Genomic DNA, 5,686 nt, shown 5'->3' with positions numbered 1-5,686 from the left:
GAAAACCCGACAGGCTCAGTTGAGGACAAAGTTCCCAGGTCCCTGTCCTCAAAACACCACCAACCCTGGGGTTCCAGGAGGGCGGGCCTTTCAGGGCTGTCATAGCCAGGCCCTTCCCTGCTGCACAGGGCCAGCTAGACCAGCAGAGGTCACTGCATGGGTACAAATGCTGCATGCGGAGCCGGCTGCTCCGTGACCGCCCCCGCATCCTCGCCCAGTCGCCTCCCAGAGGTTGTTATAGATCCAGTCGTGTAACAGGGGGAGGCCCGGGTCCAGTGGGCGGCAGCGGCGTAGTGGAAGGCGCCGGGCGGTGCGCGGAGCTACACGTTACACCCGCGCTCCCACCACCACACCGGCGAGGACACCCAGCTCTGCCCTGGCGGCTGCCGCTTCCCCTTCCAGCTTCGGACTTCACTGGCAGCCTGTATGTAGAGGGTCAAGCGAGTGGTTTACAGATTGTGTTTAGGTCAAGAATACCCAGAGCACAGGCAGCCTTGCAGCACGGATGCTAAACACGAAGACAGCCTGAGTTTGAACCGAGACCTTTTCCTTTTAACTAAGCATCTGGGCAAGTTAGCCCCTCTTCTCTACCTCCCTGTTTATGCTCTGGTGCAAAGGGCTGGTGATGGTCTCTGCCTCAGGGGGTTGTCAGATCTGACACAGGGTCAGAGCTGGACCTGTTAAATGCCAATGTCTCTCCAGTTCCAGAATCCACCAAATGAAGATGAGGGGGCTTCTTCAGTCATGCTCAGAGCTGACCCTCGAGCCTTCGATGCACCTAGCTGCAATGGAAATGGGGCGTTAGCTCTTCCATCAGCTAGTGCCAAATGTGCACACACCGTCAGACCTCATCCCAGAGCACGGTCCTCATGGAACATTCTCTCACATCTTGTCCTAGTTTAGTGACGCTCCAGGGTGTCACTTCTAACTATGCTATGGGCTCTTGGTGTCCTCCCTGAGGCCTAAGTGAGGTCAGGTGGGACACAAGCCTTTGCTGAATGGTGCAATGAAGCCTTGTGTGTTTGGTCACAACCCCATTTTCTACAGGTGGCCTAGCCTTTGGTAGTATCTTTGGAGGACTCTGAAGGTCGTTCCTGTGGCTATGGCTCCCCAGGCCTCCCTGGTGACTACATCTATTGAAAGAGTTCTTTGTACATGGCCATCTGGGAAAAGAAGGGCAGCTGGGATGCCCCCACAAGTACCTGCCAGTGTTATCTAGTCCCCTGGGTGGGTGAGGGCCATGTTTCATGCCTCAGCCAGCAGGAGCATGCTGTTTGACTGCAGACCAGATTCCTGAGTTCTCAGCATCACGCATAGCAAGGTCTCTCTGCAGGATGTGACAGGAGGAGCTATGGACTAGGAGTACCCAGGCCTAGGTTGTCCTTGGGCAAAGCTCTTCTCTTTGATAGTAGGTTCTTCATTCACAGAATGCACACACACACATACATAGGCTACAGTGCTAGGGATTGAACCCAGAGCCTTGCACATGTTGGACAAGTGTCTACCGTTGAGCTACAACCTCAGCCCTAAGTGGAGATGATGGTAGCTATTTGCCTACTCCCCAGAGGTTCTAGAGGAACTGTGCTCCCAGGTCTTTGATGGAAATATAGGACTAGAAGTAGAGGCTTGAGCTCTGTCCAGCTATTGAGCTGTCATAGATTCTGCACTTGCCACTGTTGTGGATTGCCAAGCAGAGGGCATGGAGGAGACAGATGAAGGGAGATTTTGACCTTGGAGAATCTCCACCCTCACCCACTTTATTGGAGAAGCAGAACACATGTTCCCGAGGGCAGAAACATACAAATATAGACTTCGAAGAAACCCACAAGCATGGCTTAAATATCCATCTGTAAACCCACACAATGCTTTCAAACTAACAACAGCCTGAAAGTTCAAAAGCTCTAGATACTGGGTTCTTCAAATTTAGGAGCTACTAGGCTAGGAAGACTTCTGGAAGAAAAAGCAGGTTCTTATCAAAAGAGGTGCAGAGGAAAGGATGGAGGGCCATGGTGGCAGTGAGGGAGTCAAAGGCCAGGATAATTAAATTTACAATCAGTTGCAGGTAGGAGAGATTTGACAGTGGCTTCTGTCTGGTATGCAAAGGTACTAAAAGAGTATTGTGTAAGGAATGGCAAGTGAATCTCCTCATTGGTGCTGTCAAGTAGGAACTAGAATTAATTGGGAGGGGCGACTCTGACAGGGTAGGTTAGTCCAGGCAGCACCATCAAAGGCCTAGCTTAGTGTGGCCCATCACCACTTGTCAATTTCCTGAGACAAAGATTTGCATGCAGGATGTTTACTGGGTAGGGTGCTTGGTATCATCAAAGCAGGGTTCTGGGGGATGGAATGTTGTTCTGAGCTCCACTTTGGGTCCCAGCTCATCCCATTGGGAGTTTGGAGGAGAATGACTCTTCTGAGAGGTTCCTATATGAGGTTTGGAAGCAAAGGTGTTATGTTTGTTCATGAGTCAGTCATTGGATGGGAGTGTTTCTTTAGGGAAGAATTGCAACCTACTTGCTTGTAGAGTGTTGTAGCTGTGAGCTGTCAGCAGCCAATACTCCCATTAGCTGTGGGCATGAGGTGTTTATCCTGGAGGGATACCAGGTTGATCACCTGGATGGCTTTCATAGTGTCCACTGACCTGATCAGTCTCTATGACTAACGCTGGCCTCTTGACCAGTCTCTGTGACCAATGCTAGCCTCTTGGATACTTCTAGGGCAGGAATATTTGGGCTTTTTCTCTCCTATCTGTTAATAGGATATTAGAGGGAGAAGTGAATTTCAAGACAATTTAGTGCAATAATCCTCAGATGGTTTCAAAATCATCCAGAGGATTTTCCAGACCCTCAGGAGGCTGATGTGAGCCAAGCCTCTGTCACCCAACCAAGACTGAGTGATAAGCTCCTCGAGTATGGTACTCTGTCTCTCACAGTAGTGGCTGAATATGAAGAAAGGATGAAGGTGACCTTTGTCCTCTTCCTCAGCCTCCTATTTTGGCCACCATCCATTGTTTTCTTTGTGGGTTCCTGTGATCAACATACCCGTGGCGAGGTTGCCCTTCTGCCTCTTTTGCTCTTGTTTGTCTTGGATCCTTAAATAGGTGCCCCTCTGCTAAGTAAATGAATTTAATGTACAAACAGTGCTGAGAACAGTGCCAGACACCTGCTGAGTTCCACATCAGAGCTGGTTATTGTGGTTTCTCCATTCTTTGACACATTGCTCATCACCCTCTTTAAATTGAACCATCCTGTTCTTTTCTTTTTTTTTTTTAAAAAAAGTCAGGGAATATTTTATTTAAAACCCAGAGAAATGAACAATTTGGGTCTATGACAAAACATTTTTTTTTGTCTTTTTGAGACAGGGTCTCCCTGTAGCCTCAGCTGGCCTGGAGCTCGCTATGTAGACCAGGCTGGCCTTGAACTCACAAAGATCTGCCTGCCTCTGCCTCCCAAGTGCTGGGATTAAAGATGCCCAGTTTAGCATTCATGCTTAAATAACAGGTCAGTAACTGCATGAGTGTGTACACTGCCACATACAAGTTACCTGATCAGACCATTACTTTCAAGGTTGGAACAGAATATGCTTCCCTGTAAAAGCAACACCTTTGTGACATTTTAACTTCAGTATTTTTCTCCTTCTCCCTCACCCTCTCCTTCAACAGAATCCACACCAACCTCCTTGTAATCCTTCTCTAGGACAGCCATGTCCTCACGGGCCTCAGAACTCCCCTTCCTCCATGCCCTCACCCACATACCAGTGCATATCAGCTGGCATACATCAGCTCAAACTTGTGGTCTAGATGGGTCCAGGCCTCAGCAATGACTGTGGTGTTGTTCAGCATGCACACAGCTTGCTGTACCTTGGCCAGGTCTCCACCAAGTACCACAATGGGAGACTGATAATTGATACAGACCTTGAAGTCAGTGGGGCACCAATCCACAAACTGGATGGTATACTTGGTCTTCATGGTGGTAATGGCAGCATTGACATTTTTGGGAACCATATCACCATGGTACAATAGGCAGCAAGCCATGTATTTAACATGGGGAGGGTCAATTTCGCCATCTGGTTGGGTAGCTCAAAGCAGGCATTAGTGATCTCTACTAGAGAAAGCTGCTCGTGGTAGGCTTTGTCAGTAGAGATGACAGGGACATATGTGGCCAGAGGGAAGTGAATGTGGGGGTAGGGCACCAGGTTGGTCTAGAATTCAGGGCTCCATCAAATCTTAGGGAAGCCATGATGGAAGACACAATTTGACCTATCAATAGGTTTACTAAATAGTAAACCTATTTAGGTTACTGTAGGTTGGGTACTCAATATCGAGGTTTCTACGACCGAGGTCATAGATGGCCTCATTGTCTACCATGAAGGCACAAACAGAGTGCTCCAGGGTGGTGTGAATGGTGAAGATGGAATTGTAGGGCTCAACAACAGCGGTGGAAATCTGGGGGCCTGGGTAAACGGAGAACTCCAGCTTGAACTTCGTTTCTGTAATCAACAGAGAGCTATTCCATCAGCAGGGAAGTAAGCCCAGAGCCAGTTCCCCCACCAAAGCTTTGGAAAACCAAGAAGCCCCAAAGCCCTATACCCTGGTCAGCCAGCTTGTGAATTCATTCCAAGACAAGGTCAATGATTTCATTGCCAATGGTATAGTACTCACGGGCATAGTTATTGGCAGCATCTTCCTTGCCTGTGATGAGTTGCTCAGGGTGGAAGAGCTGGCAGTAGGTACCAGTGCGAACTTCATCAACAATGGTGGGTTCCAGGTCTACAAACACTGCCCTGGGAACCATGCTTGCTAACACTTGTCTCACTGAAGAAGGTGCTGAAGGAGTCATCTCTTCCCCCAATGGTCTTGTCACTTGGCATCTGGCCATTAGGCTGGATGCCATGTTCTAGGCAGTAGAGCTCCCAGCAGGCATTGCTGATCTAAGCGCCAGCCTGACCAATGTGGAATGGAGATGTACTCACACATGGTTGCTTGTTCATGGCTGCCAAGGTGATGGTGGAGGTGAAGAGGAGGGAAGTTGTTTATATAAGAGAACCTGCTGTATCACGCTTTTCTTGAATGACTTGATTATTTGCCTTTGGTAAGCAGATGTCTCCTTTATCTTCATATCCATGGCTTCCAGCACAGAGCCTGACACATAGTGGGTGCTCAGTAAAGATAAATAGAATAAATGGAAGCATTATACTTCTGGGGATTCAGTTTTTTTAAAGTCCAATTTTAAGCATTTTTAATCAGGGCTATTTGGGAGTGATTCCCTAACAATGGCTTAAGGTGGCATCTTGTCCAATAATTACTAAATATTGACTAAATGCATTGACACAAGTGGATGGCGGGTTGGGCAGACAGATGGGTATTGGAAGATGGGTAGATGGATGAATGGATGGTATCCTGTATGGAAGAAGGCTAGGGTTTGCAAAGAGGGCAGGATGAAGTGTGAGCAGGACAGGACTTAATATTTCACAGATAAACTACTCAGATGTGAATTGGGAAAGGGAAATCTGAACAGAGCCCCTGTAGCCCCTGCAGTCTTGCTCAGATGACAGTAGGGGACTGCTGCTTCTATAGGTCCCAACCTACAGGGAATGTACCTTCAGGGAAGGTGCTCTGGCCATTACTTACTCTGACATATCCCCGAGGTCATGACAAATGCCTCATGCTGAGTCAGCGAGAGATGGG

General features: G+C 48.4%; 1 pseudogene; it reads right to left on the bottom strand.

The window, feature by feature from the left end:
- Nucleotides 1-3,620: 3,620 nt before the first annotated feature.
- Nucleotides 3,621-4,947, bottom strand: LOC103747865 (annotated as a pseudogene).
- Between the last annotated feature and the right edge of the window lie 739 nt (nucleotides 4,948-5,686).

Source organism: Nannospalax galili, unplaced genomic scaffold (assembly GCF_000622305.1).
Source record: "Nannospalax galili isolate Female #2095 unplaced genomic scaffold, S.galili_v1.0 scaffold5, whole genome shotgun sequence".
Lineage (NCBI taxonomy): Eukaryota > Metazoa > Chordata > Mammalia > Rodentia > Spalacidae > Nannospalax > Nannospalax galili.
This window is presented reverse-complemented; position numbering and strand designations above follow the sequence as displayed.